Source organism: Rhinoderma darwinii, chromosome 9, assembly GCF_050947455.1.
Source record: "Rhinoderma darwinii isolate aRhiDar2 chromosome 9, aRhiDar2.hap1, whole genome shotgun sequence".
Lineage (NCBI taxonomy): Eukaryota > Metazoa > Chordata > Amphibia > Anura > Rhinodermatidae > Rhinoderma > Rhinoderma darwinii.
In genome coordinates this window covers 56,600,090-56,619,147 of record NC_134695.1, presented here as the reverse complement: position 1 = coordinate 56,619,147, position 19,058 = coordinate 56,600,090, and the positions used below count along the sequence as shown (strand labels likewise).

Genomic DNA, 19,058 nt, shown 5'->3' with positions numbered 1-19,058 from the left:
CGGTCTATTTAAGCCTGCACTTCCTGTCCCTCGGTGCTTGTTATTGCTTTGGTTTCCTTCCTTGTGGTTCCTGGCCCAGCTACAGCTCCTGCTATTTTGATCCTGCTCCATACCGACCCTGGCTTACCGACTACTCTTCTGCTTTTCGTTTTGTACCTCGCACACTCCTGGCTTGACTCGGCTCGTTCACCACTCTGGTTGCTCACGGTGTTGCCGTGGGCAACGGCCCCTTTTCCTTGCTTGCGTTCCTTGTATGTTTGTCGTGTTTGTCGTGCACTTACTGAGCGCAGGGACCGCCGCCCAGTTGTACCCCGTCGCCTAGGGCGGGTCGTTGCAAGTAGGCAGGGACAGAGTGGCGGGTAGATTAGGGCTCACTTGTCCGTCTCCCTACCCCCTGCCGTTACATAATAACAAGCCCATACCTAGTCTACCCCTGGTCCCTGACACCACTATGGATCCCCGTGAGACCCTGGCTCAGCAAATGCAGGGTCTCTCCCTACAGGTCCAGGCCCTGGCTCAGAGGGTAAACCAGCCTGATGCTACCCTGGTAGTTCCCCGCACCGCACCTCTTGAACCCCACCTCAAGTTGCCCGACCGGTTCTCAGGGGACCGGAGGACTTTTCTCTCCTTTCGGGAGAGTTGTAGGCTTTACTTTCGTTTAAAGCCTCATTCCTCAGGTTCTGAGAGCCAGCGGGTGGGTATAATTATGTCCCGGCTCCAGGAAGGGCCCCAAGAGTGGGCCTTCTCCTTGGCTCCTGACGCCCCTGAACTTTCCTCCGTTGATTGTTTCTTTTCTGCTCTCGGACTTATTTATGACGAGGCTGACAGGACTGCCTTTGCCGAGAGTCAGCTGGTGACCTTAAGTCAGGGTAAGAGACCTGTTGAGGAGTATTGCTCTGACTTTCGGAAGTGGTGCGTAGCTTCTCGGTGGAATGACCCTGCCTTAAGGTGCCAGTTTAGGTTGGGTCTGTCGAATGCCCTGAAAGACCTGCTAGTTAGCTATCCCTCTTCTGACTCCCTAGACCAGGTTATGGCTTTAGCGATACGACTTGACCGACGTCTCAGGGAACGACAACGTGAACGTTTATGTGTTTTCTCCTCCGACTCCCCCATGATGCCTCCCGAAGCTCCGTTGCTTCGTTCCTCCCCGAAAGATTCAGAGATACCTATGCAACTCGGGGCCTCCGTGTCCCCCCAACAACGTAGAGAATTCCGCAGGAAGAATGGTCTCTGCTTCTACTGTGGGGACGACAAGCATCAAGTGAACAACTGTCCTAAGCGTAAGGTTGCAGCCAGAGAACTTCCGCGTCTAAGTGATCATCGGGGAGGTCACTTGGGCGCACAGGTATTTCCCGTAAATATGAAACGTACTAAGATCTTGCTTCCCTTTCAGGTCTCTTTTGGTGGTAGGTCTGCTACCGGCAGTGCTTTCGTGGATTCAGGGTCCTCTACTAATATCATGTCTGTGGAATTTGCTATGTCCCTTGCTATGCCTCTTATTGATTTGCCTAAACCTGTCCCGGTAGTGGGTATCGACGCCACTCCTCTTGCTAATGGTTATTTTACACAGCATACCCCTGTTTTTGAACTCCTTGTTGGCTCCATGCATTTGGAGCAATGCTCTGTACTGTTGATGCAGGGATTATCATACGATTTGGTGCTAGGTCTTCCCTGGTTGCAGTTGCATAATCCTACGTTTGACTGGAATACTGGGGAGCTAACCAAATGGGGTAATGAATGTTGTACGTCATGTTTTTCTGTTAATTCTATTTCTCCCCCTAAGGAGGCGAATACGCTACCCGAGTTTGTTCAGGACTTCGCTGATGTTTTCTCTAGGGAGGCCTCCAAAGTGTTACCTCCTCATAGAGAATACGATTGCGCTATCGAATTGGTACCAGGAGCTAAGCTTCCTAAGGGTAGGATATTTAATCTTTCTTGTCCCGAACGTGAAGCTATGAGAGTGTATATCCAGGAATCCCTGGCCAAGGGTTACATTCGTCCCTCTTCTTCTCCGGTAGGTGCTGGCTTCTTCTTCGTGGGGAAGAAGGATGGTGGTCTTAGGCCATGCATTGACTACCGTAGCCTGAATAAGGTCACGGTAAGGAACCAGTATCCCCTTCCTTTGATTCCTGATCTCTTTAATCAGGTTCAGGGGGCCCAATGGTTTTCTAAATTGGATCTACGGGGGGCGTATAACCTTATTCGCATCAAAGAGGGGGATGAGTGGAAGACTGCGTTTAACACGCCCGAAGGCCATTTCGAATACCTCGTCATGCCCTTTGGGTTGTGTAATGCCCCTGCGGTCTTCCAGAATTTCATAAATGAGATTTTGAGAAATTACCTGGGGATTTTTCTGGTAGTGTACCTTGATGACATACTGGTGTTTTCCAAGGACTGGTCCTCCCACGTGGAGCATGTCAGGAAGGTGCTCCAGGTCCTTCGGGAAAATAAACTGTTTGCCAAAACCGAAAAATGTGTGTTTGGGGTACAGGAGATTCCATTTTTGGGTCAAATCCTCACTCCTCATGAATTCCGCATGGACCCCGCAAAGGTTCAGGCTGTGGCGGAATGGGTCCAACCTGCCTCCCTGAAGGCGTTACAGTGTTTTTTGGGGTTTGCTAATTATTACAGGAGATTTATTGCTAACTTCTCGGTCATCGCTAAGCCCCTTACGGACCTCACTCGCAAAGGTGCTGATCTCCTCCACTGGCCTCCTGAGGCTGTCCAGGCTTTTGAGGTCCTTAAGAAGTGCTTTGTCTCGGCCCCGGTGCTGGTTCAGCCCAACCAAATGGAGCCATTTATCGTGGAAGTTGACGCATCTGAGGTGGGAGTGGGGGCTGTCTTGTCCCAGGGTACCAGGTCCCTCACCCATCTCCGCCCCTGTGCCTACTTCTCCAGGAAGTTTTCGCCAACTGAAAGTAACTATGATATTGGCAACCGCGAACTCTTAGCCATTAAATGGGCATTTGAAGAGTGGCGCCACTTCCTGGAGGGGGCTAGGCACCAGGTAACGGTCCTTACCGACCACAAGAATCTGGTGTTCCTAGAATCTGCCCGGAGGCTAAACCCGAGACAAGCTCGATGGGCGTTATTTTTTACCAGATTCAATTTTTTGGTTACCTATAGGGCTGGGTCTAAAAATATTAAGGCTGATGCACTGTCGTGTAGCTTCATGGCCAGCCCTCCTTCGGAGGAAGATCCTGCTTGTATTTTGCCTCCAGGTATAATCATTTCCTCGATCGATTCTGATTTAGTCTCTGAAATTGCTGCCGATCAAGGTGCAGCTCCCGGGAACCTTCCTGAGAACAAGCTGTTTGTTCCCCTGCAATTCCGGCTAAGGGTACTTAGGGAAAATCATGACTCCGCACTATCTGGCCATCCAGGCATCCTGGGTACCAAACACCTCATTACCAGAAATTATTGGTGGCCTGGGTTGCCTAAAGACGTTAAGGCCTACGTCGCCGCTTGTGAGGTTTGTGCTAGGTCCAAGACTCCCAGGTCCCGACCAGCGGGCTTACTGCGTTCGTTGCCCATTCCCCAGAGACCTTGGACACATATCTCCATGGATTTTATCACCGATTTGCCTCCATCCCAAGGCAAGTCGGTGGTGTGGGTGGTGGTGGACCGCTTCAGTAAGATGTGCCACTTTGTGCCCCTCAAGAAACTACCCAACGCCAAAACGTTGGCTACTTTGTTTGTCAAACACATCCTGCGTCTCCATGGGGTCCCTGTCAATATTGTTTCGGACAGAGGGGTACAATTTGTTTCATTGTTTTGGAGAGCCTTCTGTATGAAGTTGGGGATTGATCTGTCCTTCTCCTCTGCCTTCCATCCTGAAACCAATGGCCAAACGGAGAGGACTAATCAGTCTCTAGAACAATACTTAAGGTGTTTTGTCTCTGACTGTCAATTTGATTGGGTCTCTTTCATTCCCCTCGCCGAATTTTCCCTTAATAACCGGGTCAGTAACTCGTCTGGGGTCTCTCCTTTTTTTTGTAATTTTGGGTTTAATCCACGGTTCTCCTCCGTTTCATCTGGTAGTTCCAACAATCCTGAGGTAGAGGTCGTTCATCGGGAACTGTGCACAGTCTGGGCCCAGGTTCAGAAAAACCTAGAGGTGTCCCAGAGCGTACAAAAAACTCAGGCTGATAAAAAACGTTCTGCTAACCCCCTGTTTATGGTCGGGGATCTGGTGTGGTTGTCGTCTAGGAACTTGCGTCTCAAGGTTCCGTCCAAGAAGTTTGCTCCCCGGTTTATTGGGCCGTATAAGGTCATTGAGGTCCTCAATCCTGTCTCCTTCCGGCTGGAGTTACCCCCGTCTTTTCGGATACACGACGTGTTTCATGCCTCCCTCCTCAAACGCTGCTCCCCGTCCTTGGCTCCCTCGAGGAGACCTCCTGTTCCCATCCTCACCCCGGAGGGGGTGGAATTCGAGGTGGCCAGGATTGTGGACAGCAAGATGGTCCAAGGCTCCCTCCAGTACCTGGTCCATTGGAGAGGATACGGGCCCGAGGAGAGGACTTGGGTACCCGCCCGGGATGTTCACGCTGGGGTATTGGTCAGGAGGTTCCACCTGCGTTTCCCCAGTAAGCCAGGTCCACTTAGAAAGGGTCCGGTGGCCCCTCATAAAAGGGGGGGTACTGTAAAGGATCTGCCAGGCACTGCGGGGTTAACTCCCAGAACTAATCAGTCAGCACCTGAGAATACATCCCTGAGACTGACTCCTGCTTCCACCATTCAGGCTGGCAGGCTTAGGAGTGGGAGAGCCTATCGTAACCTGGCCAGACTCAGCTAGCTCCCGCCCTCGGTCTATTTAAGCCTGCACTTCCTGTCCCTCGGTGCTTGTTATTGCTTTGGTTTCCTTCCTTGTGGTTCCTGGCCCAGCTACAGCTCCTGCTATTTTGATCCTGCTCCATACCGACCCTGGCTTACCGACTACTCTTCTGCTTTTCGTTTTGTACCTCGCACACTCCTGGCTTGACTCGGCTCGTTCACCACTCTGGTTGCTCACGGTGTTGCCGTGGGCAACGGCCCCTTTTCCTTGCTTGCGTTCCTTGTATGTTTGTCGTGTTTGTCGTGCACTTACTGAGCACAGGGACCGCCGCCCAGTTGTACCCCGTCGCCTAGGGCGGGTCGTTGCAAGTAGGCAGGGACAGAGTGGCGGGTAGATTAGGGCTCACTTGTCCGTCTCCCTACCCCCTGCCGTTACAGCTACCAACGTTGTCTGTTGGCAACCAGTGCTCTGTCTAATGATTTGGGAGTCTCTTCTACACCATCACTATATAGAAAAGTTCATAGCATTCCATTTGTATTATGATCTCAAGGCTTTCAACCGCCCCGGTTTCTATTTTCCAAATACCTAAAGGGGCGTGATCTTATGTAAGCATGGGTGTAACCATGCAAATTGGGGTAAGGTTTTGTTTGAGGCAGAACTTCGCTCCACTGTGTTTTTTATTTACAGTTTGTAGGTATCCATATGTAATGTAACAGTCTTATTTTACTTGACCAGTTAGGCTTCAAGACTTTGAGGGGGGAAAGAGAGACAGAAAACTTTCTTTTTCAGTAAATGGTATAGCATGGTCTCAGAGTAAGCTGTAAAATGTGGCTAGAAAACTTCCTGCACCATAAATATCTTATAAATTCCTTTATTAAATATTATACATGGGTAATCAAACCCTCAGAACAATATGTAGATGCATATAATGGAATAACAACAATACCTACATGAAGGAGGAAGGTTCAAAGTATGAACATATAATTTTTGGTCCATGTAATATCAATGCTTTTTATTGGTTACATTTTCGGGCTTGTCTTGTTTTTAGTTTATTTTTAGGATTCAAATAATTAAGGGGTTGATAGCAGATGGCAGATAGCAGACGGTACATGCTTGATGAGTGTACACCTCCATGGATCTCCATGACTTGCTGTCCACACCAATATTTTTTGTAAGCTACGTTTGCACCGACATGTTTGCTTTTAATGATTTATGTATGCTAGTAGTCCTCTTATTGAGCAAAATAGTTTTTATGTTGTATGTTGGCTTTTATCTGTTTTTTTCAAAGGATTTGTATTGATTACTAGATTCTCTACACCAGGTAAAGTTGTTTAGCATGTGTCAAGGTCTCATATTTGATGAATCCTAGAAAGAAGAGCGGCAAAGACTGAATAAATTCCGAATACGGACAGATGGGTTGTATGAAAGAGGGAAAAAGTTTTTCTTTTTTGTTTTCAGACCACTGCCATCAATTTATTAAATGAAAAAGCAAAAAAATGTTTTAACAAGGGGTGAACTGAGGGCTCAGACATAGTGGGAGATGTTTGACGGACCTGTTGAGTAACAGAAATACACTCTGCTCTCCGGCTGAGTAACTAAAATATGCTATGCTCTACTATCTGCAGGTCACTTGCCGTTTATTTGTCTTGGAAATTTTAAAGGGATTTTCCTGGGTAAAAAAAAATTTGTCCATGATGATTAAAATAATAAAATTCTTAATATACTTACCTCTTCAGAACTCTTCACCATTCCCTCGTTGCTGCTGTTTGGGTCTCCTGATGCAACCATAGCATGTCTGTTTACTCTCCAATGTAATGAGGTGTCATTCGTAGGGCCTACTGTAGTGATGTCACTAAGTGACACGTAACTGCAGTGGGTTGTGTTTGACCACCCCACTCACATGATGCAGCTTCACACAGTGCGACGGGGGACCTGAACAATGGTGGCAAGGTAATGGTGATGAACGTACAGTCTTGTCGTCAAAAATACAAAAAACCTGACGGACTCTATTATAAGTCAATAGGAGCCAACAAGATTTTTGGGATCCGCTCAAAAATGTTTCCATCATGGCTCCATTATGACCGGAATCCCTGCCGCTAGAGTACAATGATGATTTGACATTAATACTATGCCTCTTATCCACATTTTTTTGATGTTTTATACACTCTTTTACTGTTGGTCACACCTCTTTTTTAAGGCTGCTGTAATTTCTTTGCTGTATATTATTCATATCCTGCTTGTAAATGGTACCCACATTTTTTGTAGGCATTAATTCTTCAAGTTGGTCCTTTCAATATGTCTCCAGTTGGGCATAATACAGTAAATGTGTATAAACTGGGTTTAATTACAAGTTATATTTTAACCACATTGTTGAGGCTCTCTGAAGCTTTGTTCTCTCTGTCTAGAAAATGATAAATTTAAACATGCAATTAATCCAACGATTGGAAACTTACAGAAAGTGTACAGAGAGTAACATGTGTTTTGGAGTAAAGGTCACTGTGACCAAATTGCTTTTTATGAAATGTCATGTTGCCTTCTGGGTTCACGGCCAAGTATGCAAATCTTGTAAGAACTTCATAACAGGCACACCTCAGTAATCTTTACATGTGTTACTGTTCAGGACGCTACGCCAAATTTGAGGTTGACTCTGCTTCCATAAACACATGGTGTAAAAAGTATTTATGTCCCACAATAAAGAACAAATGAACAGATATGATTAACCTTAGGCAAAGCAGACAAATAAAACCAAATGTCTGGTTGACCTGAGTTTATAAAACTGCCGGTGGGGATCTACTAATCTTACGATGCCTTGCTAGCCGGAAAGATTCTGGATGGAAATATTTGTACATTTTTGAAAATAAGGCTGAAATAACAGAACACTAGACATATTCAAACTTAATAAAACTTAATAAATGACTTTGTGAAAATTGAGTCCTAAAGTGTTGGTTTCGATAACTGTGGAGTCAGACTAGAGGGGAGCAAGGGGTTGTAAAGGCTGCTCCAAGTCCATCCATAAAGCTGCTGCCTTATGTACTAGATGTAAGTAGGAAAAAATGCACCCTCCCTTCGACTTCTGTTTTTGTCCATGTGGAACAAGAATTTAAAATTTTATGTGCTTATAGTGCTGAGCATTTGTGGTTACATTATGGTATTCAACACAAGGGTCTAAAGACAGGATAAAAGTCCAACTTGGCTAAATCAGAGGGGATCATTAGATGGATTTTATAAGTGTACTCAAGCCTCATAAAAGGTCTTATAATGATCCTCTCGGTTTAAAGAGCATTGTTACGAGACATGGATGAATTTTGCTAAATATTGTAGTTCCATGACTGGTGCCAAGGAGCTTAACATTCCTGTATCTCATGCAAGTAATAGTGTTGATGTCAAGTATAGTAGGACATTGTCCAGGATCAAGTCTACTATTACGCATTTAAGTATATTGATGTTACAATGAAAATACGTCTCATTGTAACTATGGTGGACTTCTCTCCAAGGACCTTATAATTGAACTATACATGCTCTACACATCAGATGCTGAACGCAGAAGACACTGAAGGCCTGATATTGTTTATGGACTACAATAGAGTTACAACTCTTTTGCATTGTCAATCGATCTGTAATACACTTAATGTCTTCAACTTTTAGAGAAAGGAGTCAGAGAGACAAGATTTTGTTTAGAAAACTATACAATATTGGATTAAAAGCATTGTCCATCAGTTTGGTATAGAGAAATGTGAGGAGACCTTCTTGATTTCTTCATAGGAGCTGGCTAAAATGCGTGATCGATTGTATCCTTGACCATTGTCTATATTTGTAGTCTCCAAACTGTGTCTCTCATGCTCCTGGAGATCACTAGTCTATATCCATCATTTTTAAGTAGTTGGAGACTTCTGTTCTATGTCCATCACCTCTAATGCTACACATTAACCCATTTTAATCAATTACACTCATGCCACATAGGTTGAGTCCTTGATTTATAATGTGTACTGATGTTTCTGAAAAAAATAAAATAATAATGAAATAGATCATTTATAGTTAGCTGTCAGATTTTATGTAGAGAATGATCTTGTTTCTAATAGTACTTTTCCAAGTGATATTTGCCAAGGAATCACTACTTGAGCAATTTCCAAGTGTGCAAGTTTATGGAATTGCTATACAAGCAATTTCCCAAAGGCAGCTGGAGGCTGTCTGGATCAAGCGTACAAGTAAATCAGTGACATCAAGTCCGTCACCACTCTGGTCAGCAGAGTCTAAGGCTACTCTATGGTCTTCACCAGAGCCCACCGCAAGGCAGGTTGAATTTAGCCGCATAGAACCCAGGTTGCTTTTACAGAATAAGGTGTTGGACAAGAGGTGCACTTGCAGGCAATACCAGAATGGATAACCAGAAAGCCAGAGGGGTAATCAACAAGCAGAGTATAAAAGTTCAAATCGCAAAACAGAAGAATACCAGAAGCTGCAGAGGTCGAAACCAGCTCTAAGAATATCCAAATCAGTGAGCAGAGGGTAAATCCAAAGACAAAGCCGAAGTCAAGTTCAAAGAGTCCAAGTAGTCAAGGTGATTCAGGGTGCAACCAGGAGCTTGATGAGACACATAGATTCACAAGAAAATCACAGGCAACAATGAAAAAACTGAACAGATTCAAATATTCCACTCTTGGCCCTGATAGGTTGCAGACAGAAAAAAAGATTGGCTCTGCATCTAAAACCAGGGCCACCCAGAAGCTTGGCTAGTAGTCATGACAACCTAAAAGTGACGGACGTTTCCTAACAATATTATCCCATCTAAGCTAGCCATATACAATATTTTCTGAAGTTAGACCCACCAGTTTAGATAGGCAATGGTAATCAGATTATGCAGCCCAGTGCATCAAGCACTATTGAATGCTAAAGGGGTTTTTCCACCTCAGCGCTTTATCCAAAAAAGCCTCCCCTTTACATGTAATGGTCTATAAATACAAAAAGCACTGTATTCTGTGTAAAATACGATTATTTGTATCCCTGTCCCTGCCACGGCTTCGTGGTTCTCTACTCACACTTCAGGGCAACATGCCAGGAGCCGTCCTACTGATTTCTATGAGCCGGTCAGGCAAGGCGTTTATGCGCATGTGAAGAGCATATCGACTGTGGGAGAGAAGAACTGCACAAACACCGCCACCTGCTATGTGCACAATTCCGCTGTGTCTATTGGCAATAGAAAATAACAAAGGAGCATCGTTCAAAAATTAGGGTTTCGGGAGATAGGTGCATTTTCCACAATTAATTTTATTTGATGGGAATTTAAATTATATTTAAGCTGGAAATACCCCTTTTAAGAGTGATAGGGCACTGCCTGATGCCCAGTAGCTCAGGGATAGGGGGCATCAATAAGTGCCCTGTTAGGGCTTGTCCACACACAACGGAATTGCTGCAGAAAATTTCTGAAGCAATTTCGTTGAAAGTCAAAGGCTTTCCACTGCGGCAAAAACGCGTTATTTCCTAAATTTTTTAAGGCAGAAAATGGTGCGTAAATTGCTGCGTTTTCCCCAATGTTGGGAGATGGAGACATCTCCTGTGAAAAGCGCAGCAATTAAAAACGTGGAAATTCCATTACCTGTGGACAAGCCCTTAGAGTGCAGCTTTCAGTGGAGACAACTTTTTTGACACTGCCACAGTAGAATTAGTAGTTCCAGCCTGCGGAGGAGAAGTGCACTTTCAGTCTTCCCTGGTCAATGCCTCAAAAAGTTTTGATTTTCACCAGCTCAATGCAGGTTACTATACAATGGTGATTCCTAAACCACTGTGTGAAATTTCCAGCGTGCTCTTCAATTTTATTTTTTTTCTATACATTACGGAACACCTTTTGTAAAAGACCTCGACTGTCACATCTAGGTAGGGAATGAATATGACCTCATTGAGTTATTGGCACCTAGTTTCCAAATGCTTTTAAGACATTTCAGCTTAATTCTTAAATAGCTTGTAGAAGTCATTGAAGGCAGGGGCAGACGTAATGGGTTTGGGTAATTCAACATACATTTTACTATGTGACTGAGAAGCTAAAAGCTATTTGAGTGCTTTGGAATGTTAGTTTCTCAGATTGTGAATCCTCAAATGGAAAGTCCTTTGAAAGCTTGCGGAAAACAGTAACTACTGAATTTCAGGTTAATTTAGGTGAGGCAGCAGCTCGCCCGTTTAATATGACTAAAGCAAAGAACCTACTCGGAAAATATACAACACATTGGAGATATATTATTTATTATGTAGAATGTGCTGGTAGAGGAAAATTAAGACTAAAACGAGACTAAGTTCGAATGGTCAAACTACAGCATACTGAGTGGTCTACTGAACTAGTACTTTGGAGCCCAAAATCAATTAACAAAGCATGTATCACTCCCATTATGTCGATATAGTTGTAGTACTCGGGGCAGGCAAATCCTGCAATGGCCTAAACGGCAGAAAAACCACATACGGTTATGCGGGTCAGTTCTCGGCAGCACAGCCGCTGCGTGTACGTTTAATGACTTAATTGTGGTAATGGGTCATCAGAGTAGAAGTGATATGTTGTAGACCTCTAATAGTCCTACAGCAAGTAGTCCAAAATTTATGCTGCTAAAAAGGTCTCTAAAAACAAAATATATGTTTTGCTTTTAGTTTTTTTTTTTTTTTTTTTACATTGTAGTCAATAATAAAAATAGAAAAACGGAACAATAATTAAAATCAGCCAGACCAAATAGCGCAACAGATCAGATGGAAATGAGTGGGATTTGTTAACAACCTCCTTTGACTTCTTTTTTTTTTTCTACTTTTTTTTTGCGTAATAGTAATGAATTTTAAAAAAAGTTAAACGCAATACTAGTGGCCTTAAAGGATTACCAGATCATTATAAACTGGGGAGGGGGAATATATACCTTTTTCAAGCATGGGACGGAAACTTTGCACTTACCATGTTGGCACAATAAACCACACTTTTTTTCATCTTGATTACCGGAGTGCTGCTGGATTTATTTCTGGGATGTCTACGTTGTCTTTTGGATCAAGACTACTAGCTGGCACCCTTTATTATTGGACTATCCTGTTTGAAAATCGAGTGCTTCTGTCTCTCTTTGCTAGTGTGTGTGTGTGTGTGTGTGTGTGTATGTATATATATATATATATATATCTCCATTTTTCTTGTGTGCTATATATATATATATATATATAATATATATGCAGTGGCGTAACTACCACTATAGCAGCCGTAGCAGCTGCTACGGGGCCCGCGGCATGAGGGGGCCCATATCGCCCGCCGGCACGGGCCCCCGCCATGGCCGGAGGCTCCGCTAGCAGCCGCTATGGCTGCTACAGCGCGACGCCACTTAACACAATGGCAGAGCAGGGAGGTATAGGGGATAGGGATAGGGGATACATGTGTGATCGCTGGCACTGATAAGGAGAACGGGGGACTGAAAGTCCCCATAAGTTCTCCATGACAAACCTCGGACTTCCGGGGTCTGTGTCGGCAGCTCCGTAGAAATTAATGGAGCGCCGGTCGCGCTTGTGCGCATGCGTGACCAGCGCTCCTTTCATTTTTATTGAGCTGCGCAAACGCCGGAAGTCAGAGGTGAGTCATGGAGAACTTCGGGGGACATTCGGTGGATAGGGGATACATGTCTTTTAGTAGGACCCACTATAGGTCAGACATTTTTGGGAGGGGGGATGCTGTATGGCGTTCCCTACAGGGGGGGGGCTGTATGGCGTTCCCTACAGGGGGGGCTGTATGGCGTTCACTACAGGGGGGGCTCTATGGCGTTCCCTACAGGGGGCTGTATGGCGTTCTCTACAGGGGGGGCTGTATGGCGTTCTCTACAGGGGGGGGCTGTATTGGCATTCCCTACAGGGGGGGCTGTATGGCGTCCTCTACAGGGGGGCTGTATGGCGTTAGCGCCATACAGCCCCCTCTGTAGAGAACGCCATACAGCCCCCCTGTAGAGAACGCCATACAGCCCCCCCTGTAGATAACGCCATACAGCCCCCTTTGTAGATATCTACAGGGGGGGCTGTAAAAAAGGCACTATCTACAAGGGGGGGGGCGTTGTGTGACACCCAGGGGAGGGGGGGGGGCCCAGTCAAAAGTTTGCTATGGGGCCCAGTCTTTCCTAGTTACGCCCCTGTATATACGCATATATACACATATACACATTTTCTTGCGTGCTATCTGTATATATATATATATATATATATATATCACAGTAACATCTGAGATATACAAATTTTAACTATTACACAATACAACTCTCTTGTAAATAAACATTTTCCTCCTGAGCGGCCCCCGAGCATTAGATTTAATATCCTTCCGGCTTATCTATTTTGGGTTGAATTGTCTATCATTGGTTCACCAAAGTGCACGGAAATTTCTTCATAGTCAAAATGGTTGCACATGTTATTAAGTAACTGAGGCTATAAAGCTATCAGTCTGCTGCCTCCGGCTCCCTGGAATAAGACTGTATTTATAGGAATGCTAAAAAGTCTTGCTCAATTTCTTATCTGTTAACCTCTTTGGCGCCACAGGCGATCTGCAATCTGGTCTGTATTTGTAGCGTTTTTTGTTTTTTTTGTGTGTCAACTTTAACCAGCATGCCCTTCCCCATAAAATAAATTCCCTAAAGTTTCTTTGAAGTAGTGTGCTTGTTAAATGTGCTGAAATGAAGGATAGCAATTTTTTTCTCCGCTCCTCAAAGATTTGCTTGAATTGAAAGAGGCATCCAAGATCAATCATCGTTCAATCATTACTTCTCTGCAAGCCCTGTTGTTTTATATCCGCCTGCCTCGAATTCTATTAAATTTGTGTTCTGATCCTGCTGTTAAAAAGTATTGAGTAGAGCTATCCGAGTCATTCCAGTGAATTGTCAGGCCGTGGAAGAAACCTTTTTCCTTGCAGGGTTCCACGTGCTCATTGTCTTTCACGCTCTCAAATTGAGAAGTTGACACAATATGAATATCTATCTATCTATCTATCTATCTATCTATCTATCTATCTATCTATCTATCTATCTATCTATCTATCTATCTATCTATCTATCTATCTATTCTATCTACCCCTAAAACAGCCTGGCAGAGAAAATGGGCCCATCTAGATCTCCGCTAAACATTATGCTTTGCAGTGGGGAGTATATTTCTGTTGCAGCAAGCTGCTTCTCAGCCAGAGACATATCAGCCTAATCCCCGCCCTTTTTTCTAATGCATTGCTTTTTATGTTTTCGCATTATAGAGGGAAGGAAACAAATGGATGCTTCCTGATACACATAAAATAGTTTTTTATTTTGTTTTTTAGCCCCATGGATGGTGGTATGGGACAGAACAGTATGTATGTATGTAGAGGAGGATATCAGGGGTTTTTTATTTTTAACTTCATTGCCCATTTAAAGGGTAGTTTATCTATCTGTGTTTAAAAAATAAATAAATGCTATTTTATGCAAAAGGAACAGACCCCTTATTCTAATGCTGGACAACCCCTTTAAATTGCCATTTAGTGTTTCCTGTTACAAGTTGTATGTTTTCTGGATAATAGAAATATAACTATGTCCTGAGGGAGGGAGGGAGGGGGAGGGTTAATCTGCTAGACATTATGATCTAAATTGCAACAGGGGAAGATTTCTGTTGCAGCAAGCTGCTCCTCAGCCTAAGACAAATCAGTCTAAGCCCCTCCCATTTTTGTAATGTATTGCTGCAAATGTTCTACAACCGGACAAATTGATGTTTCATATTAGGATTTGGATTTTTCTTGAGTAACAGAATTATAAATTTGTACTACGGGAAGAGGATATTTTCTTTTGCGAATATAAAATGTATTGTCTTCAGGGGGAGTCTTTAATCTAGGAATGTGTGTTGTAAGGCATGAAGACACATATTATGTTTGGTCCTAATAGTGGATGCAGCCGGGTAATTTCATTGAGGTCCGGAGTATTCTGTCTGTCATTTTTTGATGTAAGTTTGTAATAAACCTTTTTACAGATATATTCGAACCTATTCATTACGCTGCATTATTGGTGGCCCAGCAGAAAGCTTTCAGAAGAAGACGGAATTAATGGAACAGCTTCTGTCTTGCAATTTAGTGCCATTTGCTGAAAGAAAATAATTCTTAGTAATATATTTGTCTGTTTTGTGATCTCGCTTGTGAAGTCTCGATGTTTATAGAACAGCGACATACAACGACGTAAATCAATTCAGTAGATTTGTGAATTACTAGTATTGTGCGTTGTCATATAAATAGTGCACTTATAGGGCACATGTACATGAGATGTTACTACACAAATCTATAGTTGTTAGCAAAGGTCAGCATTATGTACATTAGGCTAATGCAGCCAATTGCTTCCTACTTCTGTATGTTTTCATTTTTTCTATATCTATCTAATCTATCTATCTAACTTATAATTGCCAACCAGGGGCGTAACTTGGAAAGACTGGGCCCCATAGCAAACTTTTGACTGGACCCCCCCTCCCCTCGGTGCCACACACAGCCCCCTTTTTAAGTGCCCCCCTGTAGATTGTGCTATACAGCTCCCCTGTAGATTGTGCTATACAGCCCCCCTGTAGATTGTGCTATACAGCCCCCCTGTAGATTGTGCTATACAGCCCCCCTATAGATTGGGCCATGTAGCAACCCACCTCCTGTAAATAGCGACCCCAAACATCTAAAACAAAAAAAGTCATACTCACCTAGACCCGACGAACGCAGTGAATCCATGCCAACGGAATCCTTGCGTAGGCTGGCGTGATCAAGTGACGTCACAATGCGGGCCTGCGCAGGGATCCGAACATGGCCTGTAGCCTGGTAAATGGCAGCTACCTCCCTGCTCTGCCATAGCGTTCAATAGTCCTTAGGACGCAGATACCATTGAATGTGGCGTCGCTACCACTGTAGCGGCCATAGCCGCTGCTAACGGTGCCACTGGGCATGGGGGGCTCGTGACGACGGGTGGCACGGGCCCCTCATGCCACGGGCCCTTTAGCAGTATTTGTTGCAACTGATGCCAACTTTTGAGAAGAGACATCAGGAATATTCTGAAAAGTAAAGTATGAAGTGTTTTTTTAAACTAATGCCCTGCCCATTTATATAGGACTTGCCCCCACTTACAGCATTTAAATCACAAAAAGTGCGTATGCCGCACCTTCATCACACCCCAAATTGAACATAGACCCCCTAAACACAATCCCTAGACCTGTCCCCCCTAAACAGACCCCCTAAAAAATTACAGACCCTAGAATAAATACAGACCCCAGACTAGAGTCTCTAAACAAATGCAGACTCTTGGCTAGACCCCGAAATGAATACAGAGACCAGACCTTCAAAATAAGTAAAGACCCCAGACGTAATACAGACCTCAGAGGGCTCAGGAAACCCAGGATATTTTTTACCTTATGCTTTGCCCATTTATATAGGAGACACCCACAACGTACGGCATTTGTATCACAGATCGTGAACATGATCCACTTCATCACACCCCAAAATGAACAATGATCCAAGAAACAAATAGACACTAGACCAGAGTTTCTAAACAAATAGAGACCCATGAACAGACTCCCTAAAATAATACAGACCCCAGACCAGGCCCCATTAATACAGACCCTATACCAGACCTCCGAAATAAATACAGACCCCAGTCCAGACCCCCTAAAGTAATACAGACCCTATACCAGACCTCCTAAATAAATCTATCTATCGTACAAGTCCTCCTGTCATTGTTAGAAATTCGATTCAGCTGTTTCTTACTTGTATCTGTTTTTGGGAAAGCCGAATGACAACCAATATGGCCGCTTTTACAGTTCACAGTGGACAACCAGCTTTTCTGGAGTCCTAAATGGTAAGCCTGGCTAGTTATCCATCAATATGGGAGCGAGGGAAGAATCAGTAACTAAGCAGACACCTGGGTAAGGCACCATGCACACGACCGTAGATTGTATCCGTAATTGCGGACCCATTCATTCCTATGGCCGACGGACACCTTCCCGTATGAAGGTGTCCTGGCTGTAGAAAACTTCAGTAAAAAATAGGACATGTCCTATTTTTTTATTTTACGGACCGTGCTTCTATACTTTATAATGGGAGCATGGCCCGCAAAAGTGGACAACTGTCTGCCGCTGCAGTCATCACGGACTGGGATTACGGCTATGGCCGTGTGGAGGGGCCTAACTGGGTACTGTATTTATTTACTATATTTTGGTAATAAATGAATATGTTCTATACACATTTCACATCCATTGTAATCAAATACACAATAATACCTAATTTCAGTTCCTTCTCTAAGTAAAATATTATTAAATGAACACGGGCCCAGAATAAGACATCAGTTAAAGTAGAAATCAGATGCAAATCATATGCAAATGAGCCATGAATATAAGCATTCTCCGCTCACTATGTTCTCCTTTGTTAATGACGGGAAATACTGTCACGCTAATTTAAAGTCATGCTTTGAATTTAAGGCTGAGGACTGTGGTAAGACTGCGCAGTAAAGCAGGCCGCTGAAATCAAAGTAAGCCCTCCAAAAAAATAATACAGAATTAAATCTTTTTATTATTTTATTTAGCTTTATTTTATATCATGTTACTTTTCTATAGATAGATACAGCAGATGGATGAGCTGACATTGTTATTTGACTGTTTGTTTTTTAGCTATGATGATAATAACCAATTGTATTTGGATAATACATTAACGTTTTTTTGTTTTTTTTTGTTTTTTTCTTCCCAGAAAACGCCACTCTAAGTCCATAGGATTTGTCTGGTATTGCAGCTCAGCCCCAATCCAATGGGGTTGAATTTTAATAACAGACACAATCATTAGAAAAAAAAAAATCAGATCATTTCCATCTCATATAAATTCTATAAGAAACAGCGCCACTCCATGAACTGTCCGGTATTGCAGCTCGGCCCAATTCACTCGTATCCTGCACTGCCTTGCTGTAGCATGTTTTACAACAGATCCTTTGACTAATAATGTGGTCAGATGGGGTTCGATTGAGGTCCCTGTTATTTTGACAACAAAAATAGTGCAGAATGCTCCGCTATTCTTGTTGTCACAAATGAAGGAAACCCAGACGAAAGGGCCCAGCAGATGTGAAGAGACTTTTAGGGCTCATGTACATGTCAGAGCCCTGTACATGGAGACTGTATGGCAGTGCGAGGAGCCTACACAGCTTCTTCAGTACGGAGCCACACAGGCTCCGTCAGACTCCGTGTATACAGATATATTCTCCCCCAGAAGCAATGCTTCCTTAAACCTATATACATACGAAATGTGATGTCTCAAGTTAACAACTTTTGTATTTGCACGGAATCCGACAGAAAAGACACTATACGGTATGAAATCAGAGGCGTACTGAGTTAGGAGTACGTCGGGCGATTTCAGCGGGACCAGCCAAAAATGAAATGTGTAAGGTGGTGGCCCGACTCTCCCCCGATGGCAGATGTCGGGGGAGAGAACGGTCGGGCATGTTTAATTCCAACCGATTTGTTCAGCCGACCGCTATCTGAAATGTATGGCCAGTCTTGGGGTATGTTCACACGCTGAGTCAAAAACGGCTGAAAATCCGGAGCTGTTTTCAGAGAAAACAGCCTCTGATTTTCAGGCGTTTTTGAAGCTGAGGGTATGTTTACACGCAGTGTTTTCATACGTAATTTGGGTGTTTTACGCCTCGCATTACGCCTGAAAAAACCGGCTCCATTACGCCTACAAACATCTGTCCATTGCTTTCAATGGGTTTTACGGTGTTCTGTTCCCACAAGGTGTAATTTTACGTGTCACTGTCAAAATACGTCGCGTAAAAAGACGCCCGCGAAAAAGAAGTGCATGTCACTTCTTGGGACGTTTTTGGAGCCGTTTTTCATTGACTCCATTGAAAAACAGCTCCAATAACGGCTGTAAAATACGCCGCAAAAAACACGAGTTGCTACAAAAACGTCTGAAAATCAGGAGCTGTTTTCGCCTGAAAACCGCTCCGTATTTTCAGACGTTTTTGGTCACTGCGTGTGAACATACCCTGAAAATGAAGCTTCTTTTAATTTGGAGCTTCTTTTGAGGCGTTTTTCATAGTGTTCAATGGAAAATCAGCTCCAAAAAACACCTCAAGAAGTAACATGCTACTACTTTTTACGGAGCATCTTTTTACTCTCCGTTTTTTAAAACCGAAGCGTAAAAAGACGCCCGATATGAATGAAATTCTGTTGTTCCCATTGATTTCAATGGGCAGATGTTTGTAGGCGTTCAGCTTTCGTTTTTTCAGGCGTTTCTCGAGGTATAAACGCCCTGAAATACGCCTGAAAACACTGAGTG

The 19,058-nt window shown here is 43.8% G+C and overlaps 1 protein-coding gene across 2 annotated transcripts in view; it reads left to right on the top strand.

Moving 5' to 3' along the window:
- MPPED2 (metallophosphoesterase domain containing 2) overlaps window positions 1–19,058 on the top strand; it is a 128,450-nt gene that overhangs the window by 58,245 nt on the left and 51,147 nt on the right. The window lies entirely within an intron of this gene.